General features: G+C 51.4%; 1 protein-coding gene across 9 annotated transcripts in view; it reads right to left on the bottom strand.

Annotated features, from left to right (window-relative positions):
* Positions 1-13,142, bottom strand: part of CLEC16A (C-type lectin domain containing 16A) — a 210,159-nt gene that overhangs the window by 24,798 nt on the left and 172,219 nt on the right. The window lies entirely within an intron of this gene.

The following is a 13,142-nucleotide window of genomic DNA, read 5'->3' as shown; positions in this document are numbered from 1 at the left end:
CGCTCCGCAATGTTTAAATATTGAGCATTGGGCTTCCCTGGTGGCGCGGTGCTTGAGAGTCCGCCTGCCGATGCAGGGGACGCGGGTTCGTGCCCCAGTCCAGGAGGATCCCACGTGCCGCGGAGCGGCTGGGCCTGTGAGCCATGGCCGCTGAGCCTGCGCGTCCGGAGCCTGTGCTCCGCAATGGGAGAGGCCACAACAGTGAGAGGCCCGCGTACCGCAAAAAAAAAAAAAAAAAAAAAAAAAAAATTGAGCAGCCTTTTTCCTCCCTCCACATTTATTATTAACTTGGACCCACATCACCGTGTACATTGACTTCATTTCTTCCCAAGAATCCGAGACACAATGGACAATGAGTCGGGGTGGGGCTGAGATTTGGGTTTCTTTCTTTCATATCCTCCCTGGATATTCTTTACGGTCAGCCCCACGTCTTTAGAGCCACGAATTCCTGGAAACGTCTCAGCCTCTCAGTGACCCCTGGTGCCGGAATGCAGATGATTAGTGCCCCAAATATTGACAGACTGGACTCTCTTCCCCTTCCAAACAAGGGAGCAGTGTCAGAGTGAGGCTGCATGAGAGATGTCATTGCCACCGGGCGAGCGAGGTCGCGGAAATGTCATTCAGACAGGTGCTCTATTGCTTGGGACGAACCGCGGTTCCCTCAGTTTGGCCCAGGTAGAAGCGATGCCTGAGATGCCACGTGAATGTCAGAGGTGTCCAGTTTAAAAAAAAAAACACCTGTCTATGGCCACCAGAAGTCCTTTGCTCAGTGACGGGACAACCGGGACGGGGGCTGGCGGTGGCCCTGCTCTGACACATGAGCCACGTCGGATGTCAGCAGCCTGGCCAGCGGCAGAGCAAACTTGGCGCCTGGGCCTTGCGTCACTCACTGTGAGGATGAACATTTGGGACTGGAAACAGAAACCTCAAATCTTGCCAGAAAGCAAAGCAGCACCTTTTCTTGGGAACGAGCAAGGGGGGTTGGGGGTGGACCATCCATCATGCCCCTGCAGAAACCAGCCGCCTTCCTGTCAAAAGAAGATCCTCTGGATCTGCCGGTAGGAATAAGCCAGCTACAAGTGTTCCTTTTTCCTGGGCTTTTATCTGTTCAAGAGAACTTGTCCCAAATGACCGGCCTGCAGCTTCCACTTTCTTTTAAAAGACAGTACTACATTTGAGATCGATGTTTTCCCCTGAAACGCCGGCTAAATTTATCCTTCCCTGCATCCTGCTCTCTGGTCTCTGCACGCAGCTGGCCCTCGTCTTGCTAAGTGAAGCGTCTGTCTTCAGACTCCCACCTCGCTCGTGGTACTCAAGCACCTGGCCCTGTCCTGCTGTGCATCAGGCATACAACCCCCCTGGCCCCCAATTTCCTCCAAGAGTCCTCTGCTGCCTCGTTCCCTCAAGTCCCTGCGTATTAAACCTCAACTACCCGAGGTCTTCACCCGGCTCCAGCTCTCAAAAATCTACCCCAAAAAGCCTTCAGGTTGGCTGGCTTCAAACGGCTCATGAGCACCCCCTCCCCGCCCAGTCCCGCACCCCAAAGTGGCTGAGTGCTTGTTATCTGACTGCTGTTAGAGGGAGTGAGGTGATGTAGACCGCCAAGGGCCTTATGGACTGAACTGACCAGAGAACTTACTTCTCTCTCCTGGTCTCTCTTGGCAAGCTGTCCTGTGAGTGAAATCTCACTGACTGATTTCATGCCTGATGCCCAGAGAGCCCAGTATTTCCGAAACCTTTATTCGTATACGTGGTTGCAAGAGAAAGTGCCCTAAACAGACATCTGGAGCCATGGTTTCCAGTTTGCTGTTAACCTGTGGACTCTCTCTCTTTTTGGCAGGAATAAGAAATAAAATAAAATCCTTGCTAGAAAGGACGCACGGGCCCATGCTGGAAGCACGTGCACACATGCTGTGGAGAGGATTCTGACCTGAAGTGCTGAGCAGGCTGGCGGCTCTGGAGAGCCCGGGGGATGAACATACGGGGTCCAGGTGTGGCCAGATGGGCATCCCCCACTCTGCTTTCTGGAAAGCAACCTAGCAAGGGGCTATCAAGAGCCTTAAACATGGGCATTCTCACTGATCCTACGGAATGCTTTCTAAAGAAATCACTGGAAACCCGGACAAGGATTTCCGTGTAAGGAGGTTCATCACAGGGTGGTTCATGATGCAACAGAAACAACGTAAGTAGCCAAATACGGGGCCTGGCTAAGTAAATATCTGCTAAACTCCAGACTTCTCAAGTTGAATTATGTCTCCTCCATATTCTTATGTTGATGTCCTAACCCCAACTACCTCAAAATGTGACCTTATTTGGAAAGAAGGTCATTCCACAGATGTAATTAGTTGAGATTAGGGTGAGCCCTAATCCAATGTGAGTGGTGTCCTAATGAAATGGGGGACATTTGGACACAGGCATATGCAGGGAGAACACCACGTGAAAGCAGAGATCGGGCTGATGTGTGTAGCAACCGAGGAACAACAAGATCGCCAGCAAACCACCAGAAGCCAGAAGAGAGGCCTGATTCCTCCTCATCGCCTTCAAAAGGAACCAACCCTGCTGATGCTTTGATCTCAGACTTCCACCCTTCAGAACTGCGACACAATACATTTCTGTTGTTTTAAGCCACCCAGTTTGTGGTACTGTATTATAGCAGCTGTAAGAAATGAATACCCAGACCCAGACTATATGTAGCCATGAAAAATGAAGTATTAGGAAGAGGTGTTTGACAGCACAGGGAAATGCTTCTGGCATGATAGCAACGTTGTTAAAAACAAAACCCCTACACAACAAGGAGTTACTGTAGAGCACAGGGAACTACATTCAATATCTCATAATAACCTATCATGGAAAAGGATCTGAAGCTGTATGCCTGAAACTAACACAATATTATAAATTAACTATAGTTAAATTTTAAAAAAGGAACCCTCTGTTGTATAGGGAATAGCAGGTGTGTGGGGACAGGGAGAAGGGAAAAACAAACAAACAAAACAAAAAACACCCCATGACCCAGCAGTTCTGATCTTAGGCTGCACACGCGTCCAAGGGTGCCCACAGCAACACTGTCTGGGGTGGCAAAAACCAGGAAACACCTAAAACGCCCAGCCAAAGGAATACGTGGATCCACACTATGGAATATTACACAACCCTGAAAAGGAATGCGCGAAATCTATACGCATTAACACAGGAAGATCTGTGATTCACAGTGGTGTCTGAAAAGCAGGCTGCAGAAGGGTATGCAGAATGATGATTCTGTTTAGGTTAAAAAAAAAAAAAAAAGAGCAGCCCAAATCATAAGACAACCACAGATCCATAAGCCCTTATCCTAAACCTTTGAGGCTGGATGTGTTCTAGACTTCAGACCCTCAGCTGGGTCTTAGGCAGCTAAAAACCAAACCTATTAAATTTCTGCAGGAAAAAACCAAGTCTATTCACAATAAATGGTATCTGCAAGTCTTTTTTTTTTTCTTAGTATTTATTTATTTTTCGGCTGCTTCGGGTCTTAGTTGCGGCACGGGGGATCTTTCACTGCGGCACTCGGGCTTCTCTCTAGCCGTGGTTTGCAGGCTTAGTTGCCCCACAGCATTGGGATCTTAGTTCCCTAAGCAGGGATCGAACCGGCATCCCCTGCATTGCAAGACTGATTCTTAACCACTTGGACTACCAGGGAAGTCCCTGCAAGTCTTATACATAGCCTATAAATAGTTCAGGGCAGGTTTTGCCACCAAGTGGGTTATACAGACTCCTTTGGTGCTCAGGGCTGTGTGGATTTCAGAACTGCAGAGAAGGGCTGAGGCCCTGCGCTGCCCACTGGCTATGGTGCACATATGGATGCAGCTGCACAGAGAAGGTTCTGGAAGGAGATGAGCCAAACCGTGGACGTCCAGGGAGTGGGGGGAATGCGGAGGAGTAGTCAAAGGGGACTTAGGTCCCGTTTGTAACATTGTATTTATTTTTTTAATAAAGAGTCAACGCATGCATTTCTTGGGTAATTAAAGATTAGGGAAAAAAGAGAAAGAGAATAAAAAACAGAGAAAGCACAGATAAGAAGTAAAGTGAAATATTAGTGATGGTTTTTTTCTGGGGTGGAGGGACCATGGTGATTTCTTCTTCTTGTAGCCGTACAGTTTCCACTGACAATTTTCTACATGCATGCGTTAATGCCACAAATGCATACAAGGGGCCTGCAGCAACAGCAGACACATGACTGGTTCCATCCATTCCTGTCATTGCCAGCTCATCCCCAGGGCCCTGGTGACATTACAGGGCTGAGTCCCACTCTCCCTGACTCACTGCCACCACCCCCCCCTTTCGCTCGTGCTCCGCTCGGCTGCCACACCTCCATCACCATGAAATACGGCCCCTTCCTGGGGCGCTACTCACATACTTGCCACTTTGATTCATCATCTCTCTTACTCTCTCCGTCCTTTATTTTTCTTTGGCCTTTGACTGCTTTTTGGGAGTTTATCATATTGAACTTTTATCCCTTTCCAGGAAACCCTGTTCTTTTCTTCTTCCCTTTCACAATTAATAAATAATCGTAAGAGCACTTCTTTGGACAGAAGCACATCCTGCCTCCTAAACAGAACTGCTGGAGCATCTCTTTTGGGGACCCTCCAGGCCTGTGAAGGGCACATCACCCGTCACTAGAAGGAGAGCATTTTGGTCCATCACTGCCATGCGTGGGGGGAGGGTGCCAACAGTGTTTTCAGTATCTGAGCTGCTCTCCATCCTACAAGACTGCTGCGCTTTCACAGCTATCCTCAGAGAAGGGACGGGAGGATGGAGTACCGGGCTGGCGGGTCTAAGTGCCAGGGTATGGACAGGGAAATAGAGGTAAGGCGAGTGCGAGTGTGGGCTTTGGAAACAGACATGTTCAAGTCCCAGCCCTGGGATGCTGACCTCCTGTGGAGCCTTGAGCCTTGGATTCCCTGAGTACAATATGGAGGAAAATAATCCCTACCTCATGCATTGTTGTGAGGATTAAATGAGAAGAATACATACAACCATGCTTGGCATAGGGGCTGATATATAGTAACTGCTCAATTAATAGGAGCTGGCATTATTAAGTCATAGCACTAGGCATGGCTCTGAGCCAGGGCTCCAGACCCCCTCGCCAGTTTCAACCACACAAAAAGAGGAGCACAACTAGCCCTAAGCATCTCCAAGAAATAACGTGGGGCATTTAGGATCAAATTTTAAAAGTCACTGGAGTGAGCTGGAAAGAGTGGCTGACGTGTCATCTACCAACACCAGGAAGTGACCTGCAGAGCGACCAGCAGGTAGTATTCACCTGTTTTCTGTCTCAGATCTACAAGCAAATGAACCCTTGCTACTTCAGAGGTTTTCAACAAATGCTTGCAGCAGTGATTCTAATACCTACTTTCTTTCCCAGAAGTCATGATTCTGAGGTCAGACCACAATCAACAGAGATTTCTGGAAAGGTATGAAATGCAAACTTATCTCATAATTTACAGGAAAGGGAATAGGAGGCTATTTTACCAGCAAGAACAGAGTCATTTCTTCAAAGTCAAAAAGAAATGGAAAAAAGGCAAATTTTAGGGAAGAGGAAGGGTGCCAGGTGAGACTGGATTGCATGAAGGTTTCCAAATTATTCCAGAATGTTTTGCGGGTTCCAATTTCTTTTTTCACAGTTGGATTGCTTGAAGGAAAATGTTGCATAAATCGGATTGTTTTATAATTAAATGGGACACAAATGAGATAACCTGGTCGTCAGAAAAAGATGACAACTTTGTGAGTCCTACTAGTTTAGAACTCGTTTTAAAAATACAACACCTTTATTGAGGTGTAACTCACCTAACTGTATAATCTATACATTTAAAGGTATAATCCAATGATTTTTAGTCCATTCAGAGTTATGCAGCCATCACTACAATCAATTTTAGAACATTTTCATCCCCTGTGTAACTAGTTGTGAATTAACTTGGGGGTTACAAACACATGTATCCCCGACTATGCTGAATGAGCCCATCACCTGACCTTTTCAAGAAACTCCCACTCCAGATTCTGCCATCTGTTCTGTGAGTATTATAAAATGTTTCATTCTTCACATCAGGTTCTGCGCCAAGAACTATCCCTTCCAACGGAATTCATCAGAAAAATGTCCTAGGTCCAGTTTCTCCTTCCTCTTCACTAACGAGGGGAGGAGCTGTTGCTGGGGGCCTGGGGCTAAACACCTTCCTGGGAAGCAGGACCAAGGTCTTGGGCCCCACTTATGTGGCCACGGTGGAAACTGATCACAAAGGGGAATTGTGTGTCCAGCCAAACTGGCAGCAGGTGTCACATGGACAGTAATGTTTTTATTCCTTGAGGATCTGGGCAGCCTGTGGGACCAGGCATCAACGGCTCTCCCATCTGTGTGGGCTCCTGTCTGGGATGGATTCCTACCCTCAGGAATCCTGTCCAGGTCAGATCCCTCTGTTGCACACTGTCCCAGCTCTTGGCTGGTCCCTTCAGGGCCCCGATCACGGTCAGTGTTCTGGACTATCTATGGCATCCACATGGCCTGGGAGCTCCAAAAGGACGGATCTGTTTTGCTCACCCCTGAGTCCACAGCGAACAATGTCTAGCATGTAAAGGGGTACTGAAGACTTGTTGGCTCCATCCATCCATCGATCCATGCACCCATCCATGCATCCATCCATCCACCCAATGCCTTCTAAGCAACACCTATATACCTCCCGGTACATCTCCAGGAGAGCGGGGCATTTAGCAGTAAACAAAACAGTGTCTGCTGTCTTGGAGCTTACAGTTCAATAATGGGATGGGACAGGATTGGGGGGGTGGGGTGGGCAGACAATGAAGAAACAGAAACTGTTGGGAGGGAATGAATGCGACAAAGAGAGTTAAGCAGGCAGGGGGCGTCTGGAGGGCTGGGAGTGGGGCACAGGATGGTCAGGGAAGACCCCTCGGAGATAGCGAGGTCTGAGGAATGAGACAGAGGACAGAGTCAGGCAGGTACCTGGGAAGACAGTGTTCTAAGCAGAGGCCAACCCAGTGCAGGTGCTGCAAGGTAGGGGCATCTGGCACAGTGGAGGCTCAGCTGAGGCCCTTGAGGCTGCCTTGGAGTGGCCAGGGGACAGTGGGAAGAGGCAAGGTCAGTCTTAGGAGCAGCAGAGGGAGCAGACTGTGTGGGACCTCTGGAGCCACTGTAAGGAATTTGGCTTTCATCCTGAGTAAAATGGGAGACAGTGACGGATTTAAGCAGAGGACACACATGATCTGACTTACACCTGAAAAGGATCTCTCTAGCTACGGTGCTGAGAATACCAAATTGGCCATGGAGAGAAGCAGCACGACGGATTTTGAAGGCCAAGGTCAGGAGGCAGCAAACAACCTCCGGAAGGCCAAATCCCCAAATCAGGCAATGGGCCTGGTTTTATAAGTGAAGGCCCCGCCTGCTCATTTGCATATTGTCCTGCGAGGCTGCAGGTGGAGCTTCCTTCTGACAGACATCACACGCCCCTGTAGGAAAAGTCAGTGAACCCCTGGCCTAGGATATGGGGCGCAGTGGTGAGAGGGGACTGGATCGGGGCTGCACTTCCCGGACAGTGCCTGGGGCTGGGTGAGCTCTGACCCTGGAATGGAGAAGTGGTTTGTCTCCAGCTGCTCTATGTGAAGACATGTTTTCGGCCGCATATTCCTTCCAGCTAAGTGTGGGTCATGGGATCCCGTGGGCAGCCCAGCCTGGGGCCGGCCCCTGGGGCCGGCTATTTGTGGTCATTTAGTGGGCAGCCTTTAGCTCCCCCTGCTTGAAGCCCATCAGTGCTTCCCTGGGTCCTCCGAGGAAGTCCAGGACAGTCAACAGGCACGGGGGTCATGCCTGCGCGGGCCTCATCTCCTGCCGCCTCCTGCCTGCATGGCTCAGGCTGCTTGCAGGACGCACATGCACACCATGGTTTTTACAGCCTGGGTACTGCCGCCTGCCCGGGACGCCCCACATTTAACCTAGCCCATCTGTCAAGACCTCCCTCAGGAGCCCTCCTTGCCCTCCAGTTCTGGGAGGGCCGGTGCCCCTGTCCTGGACTCCCACACCATCATGCATGACCAGACTACACAGCAAGAGTGGGTAAGGCGTCATCTTCCTCAGGACACTGTGAACTCCCTGAGGGCAGGGTCTGTCTAGAACCTTCCACTCCCCAGACTTGGCAGAGCGTGGCGCAGGGCAGTGCTCATAAGGTTTCCCAAAAGTGGGACAAGTTTGAAGAATTGGCCTCTCCTGAAACTGGGCCCAGGGTATCGAATACATCCTGCTCCTATACCAGACCCCCTGGTTCCCCCAAACTCGCTAAGCAGCAGCTGCTCTGATGGAGGAGAGCTCCTGACTAAGCACCCCGCAGCCTGCCAAGCTGTCAATCCATCTCTAGGCGGCCACCGAGGCTGCTGGCCCATGGAGAAGGGACCTCGGTCATGCTGGGCCCCGTGTCGTGCAAACCCATGGTAGATGCTCGGTGAGCATTTGAGGGTTAAAGGAATGACAATCAGGACACAGCATTTGACCCCAGCGGTCACCGAGAACCCTCTTGTAAAGCCACCTAAAAGGACTTCGTCTCCGATTGTGTTCTCAAGACTGGGTGGACATTTGAACGAGCCAGGGCGAGTCACCGAACACAGTGACCCTCGCCTCACTGTTTTAACTGGGCTGCACTGGGCATGGACACTGGGACTTCTCAAATGCTCTCCAAGGCGATTCTAGAAACACGTAGCCAAGATGGAGGGCACAGGGGTAGGCTGGCTTGGGCCAGGGCCTCAGGCGGGAGAAGATCTTGCCTGGGCTGGGACTCCGTGCTTCCACAAGGGCTATGCCTCTTCCCCGGGCACCGTGGGGGCAGTGCCTGTGTGCCTCTCCAGCTGAGTGTAGGGGTTCTAGTCGACTGACTTCCTGATCACCTAGTTGGCCACCCCACGGAAGATGCGGAGGTACAGGACCGTGGAAGGACAAGCCCACGTGCCTGGAGGACCAAGGAGCTGAGCCGAAGGCTGTGCTGAGCTGAGGAGGCCCCATGACCCCAGTGCTGGTGGGAGAATGAGGCCACTCTCTAGCCTGAGGCTGGAGGGACGCCCTGGGATGCTGGACAGTGCACTCGGCCCCCTTGGCTCCTCAGGCACGGCACCACTGCCCCTCATTTGGATGTGCTTCCTGACGGAGATTCAGGGACGTGCTTACTCTAAGGTGGATGAAGTGAGGTGGAGAGTCAATCAACTGAGTGGTTTGCTGAGAAAGTGCCACATGCTGGGGACAGAAGACACTTTCAAGGCACAGATTTGAGCTTCTGGCTGTTTGCAGATTTGAGGTCAATAACTTAGAAGGAATTCTCCTCCAGTGGGCTTGTTAGTTATGGGGCTCTGAGCCTTCTGGCAGGCCCCTGAGCCATGTTAGTAATAACAAAGATAGGGAATACGAGTAAAAACGAGAACATACAAAGTGAGGCTATGAGCTGGAGTCAGAGTCAGGCAGAGGTAGGATGGACACCCGTGCGGCTGACTTGCTGTGCAGGTCCAGGTAAGTTACTTACCCACCCTGAGCCTCAGAAAACCTCAAATGCAAACTGAACACGTGCCTACCTCTCCCCAGGAGGTTCTGAAGGTGAGATAATGAATCCGTGAACATGCGTGGAACAGACCTTGAAGCACAGAAGGTGGACCATTGATGGGGAGCCAGTGGAGCCTGCCCCCCTCACTCTGTGGCTCAGTCCCTTCCTGACTCGGGGCCCCCGCACATGCTGTTCCTGCCTGGAACACCCTCTTACCTCCCCATCCAGTTTATCCAATGAAACCTTCCACTGTCAACACGCACCACCTACTCAGGGAAGGCTTCCCCGATCCCCATTAGAGAAGGCCAGGTTCCCCAACATCAACCAGTTATTTACTGGTAGGATTCTATGAAAAATGCCTACTATTCTTATAAGATTGCAAGCTCCATGTGGCAGGGCCATGCATGTCTTGTTTGCTCATGGCTGTCACCTCAAACCCAAGCACAGCGCCTGGCACACAGTGGATGCTCGATAAATGTTTATAGAACAAAAGAATGAATGAAAAGGTGAACTCCACTGCTTTCCCCAAAACCCACCCACCTTTGTGGCTTCACAAAGGCAAAGAGCTAAAGAAGTCCCCAGACTCACATCGCTGCAGGGCTTGACTATATTCTGCCAGCCCCAGAACTTTCCAGAAGGTTTCTAAATGTATCCTTGACCAGCAGACCTTAAATTTCTACTGCAGAGGCTTCTGCTTGGCTGGTGCACCAGCATTTTCCATTGCAGGTCGGCACCTTACTATATACTTTTTAAAGAGTTCTGGCTGAGAGCCAGCCCGGGCTACAAAAAATAGGAGAAAAAGCTGTTGATACATCACACCTATTGGGCAAATGTCAATTGGCTTGAGGAGACCTAGACAACCACTTAGTGCTGCCAGCCAAACACAGGCACCTCAGGCCTGATTTATCAGCAAGCTCTGACAGGTGTGCTCAGAAAACCCTTCTTGGCCTAGTAGTGGAAACTGGAGCTCAGGAACCACGTGTGAGGGGACATCACGTGTGAGTTGAGATCACGGTGTCTCAGCTTCCAACTGTGACTCCTCCAGGGTGAGGCCAAGAATTTCTTCAGGTCCCCAAGCCCTGAGCAGACTGTGGGGTGAGATGGCCTTGGAGTGACCGACAACACCACGTAGTCACTGTGTGACTTAACCTCTGGGCCTCAGCTGCCTCACCTGTTAGGTGGGGATGGTACAGGGCCTTTCCCTGCAGGCTGCTGTGACCCCTGAGTATGGAGACACCTAGCCTGAGGCTAGCAACGTGGCGAGCCTCAAGAAACCCTCTTCAGTGCTGCCCGAGCCGCTGAGACATTTCAACCTCAGAACGGCTCAGCGGGGCAGAGATCCAAGCACATTACTGCTTCTTGGAGGTGCGAGCTGGCTGGTCACCTCACCTCTCCAGCCTCAGTTTCTCCATCTCCCTCTCCTCGTGGTGTTGCTGAGATCACGAGTGGGAAATGCTCTGCCAACCCTGAGGTGCTATCGACGTGCGGGGAGAGCACCATCCTCAGGGGCAGATCCGTCACAACCTGGCAAGCTGTACCCAAACCCATCACCGACCATGCCAGCTAAGGGTGTACCCCCGCCCGCCTGGCTCCCGGCTCCTGGGTGGACCCCAATGGCCCCCGCACCGCCGTCTCCAATCCACTCCCCCCCACAGCTGCCACACAAGCTCAGACAGACATGAATCAGGCGCAGCCCTCCCCTGAGCGCTCAGTATGAAATCCACACGCCCTCCCCAGGCCGGCCCCCTCCCACCTCGGCCACCTGCTCCTCGACCCCCGCACCTTACTTCCTGCATTCCAGTGCATGGGTCTTGTAGGCAACACCCCTGTAGTGACTGCCCCCAGGATCTCTAGCACAATGGTCACCCCATTTCTATGTGTGCCTCCCCACGTGGCCGTCAGCCGCAGGAGGTGCTGTAAGAGTGCACGCCGCCTACGGGGGCTCCTTCTTTGGTGGCTCTATCAGGGAAGCTGCCCAGAGGTGCCCTTGCCTGGCAGAGCCTGAGGGCATTGGGGAGATTACATGCAAGCTCCCTGTGGAGTGGCCTGGAGGAGCTGGGCCAGCTGCCCTGCGAGGGGTGGGGGGGCGGGCTGCTCGAGCCCTCTGGCTCCCCCCAGCCCCTCAACAAACAGCTGTTCAGATACTGGGACAGCGTGAAGCACCCACAGGGCTGAGCTGCCCCAGTGAGGCAGGTTCTATCATCAGCCCCATTTGACAGAAGAGGAGACTGAGGCTCAGAGGCCTTACGGAACTTCCTGACATCACACAGCTGTTGATGGGCAGGTACCGAGTTAAACCCAGATGGGCCGACTCCAGGACATGTGCCCCTGACTTCCTTGTGGCAAGGGCTCCCTGGCAGGGACGTGGCAGGTTTGAACAGCATGGTGGCACACACTGGTGCCCAAATGCTGGTATCCTTTAAGTGGCTTGAGGCCAGGAGCTTCCTGTGGGTGTCCCAGCTGGCATGGAGGGCCCCTCTGCTGACAGTGGGGCCAGGAGTCAGTACAGGGTGGTTTCTGCATTTGCTCTCTGCTCAGGGTGGAATGAAGAGATCAGAGAGGGGACGATGAGTGGGCCACAGCCTCCCCCAGGCCCGGGCACTATTACAGGGCGCTGGGATGCTGCTCTGAGTGGGTGGACATCTCCCTTGGGCATCGGGCAGGAAATCTGGCACACACACACACAAAACGTTTTTTCCAAAACACCTAAGATTTTATAAATGTCAACTATTTCAGAACATTCTCCAGTTTACTAAGAGTGAGGGGGCAGGGGGAGGTTTAGGGGAGGCTCCATCGCATTGACAGGGACCTGCTAGATTCAAGAAGCTGGAGGGTGCATGGGACCTAGCATCTGAGGCCCAACCGTAGCTGATGAAGTCGACACGCTCAGAAAGCCACAACAAAGGGCAGCTTTACCCCAGAAGCACCACGGAGGCTTCAAGTCAACTTAGCAGGAAAGGAAAGAACACTGAGCAGGAGATAATCTCTTTCTCAGGAAGCAGGTAGAAGCATTAGAAAGAGCAGGAGTCTGAAACCAGGCTCAGTCTCTCTGGGATATGGGGCAAGTGACTCTGCTTTTGACTTCTGCTTGCCCATCTGCAAAAGTGGGATTAGTCACAAGACAGTTTTCACATATTTACCTCCTGATTTTTTGTAAAGCAACTGGCCTAGTGCCTAGCACATAGCTGGCATTCAATAAAAGGGACTTTTATCCTGGGGCCTTTAAAAAAACCTGTGACGCTAGAAGTACGTACCACACACACCACGCACCTGAATTTTTATCAACTCACAAATATTTTGGGGGGAGTTACTGCAAAGCACAGTCTGAACTTAGTATTTCACACAGTGAAAGTGTCTACTCTCAAATCATGTTGTAAGGATGCAGCTTTCAAGGACTTGAGTTCACAGCAGGCAGAGACAGGGACAGAGTAAAACAATTCATCAGCCCCAATTTGATGGGCTTTGGAATGTTTTTGTGATTACCCTGGGGCTTAAAGGAAGCAGGCTGCTTAAGTGTGAAAGATGTCACAAAGCAGCCATTCCCGTTATGCTGGGATAATATTGACTTCTGGCCCTTTGGGGATTTGA

The sequence above is a fragment of the Orcinus orca genome, chromosome 16 (genome assembly GCF_937001465.1).
Source record: "Orcinus orca chromosome 16, mOrcOrc1.1, whole genome shotgun sequence".
NCBI lineage: Eukaryota > Metazoa > Chordata > Mammalia > Artiodactyla > Delphinidae > Orcinus > Orcinus orca.
Note: the sequence above shows the minus strand (reverse complement) of the source record. Positions and strands in the feature narration are given on the sequence as shown.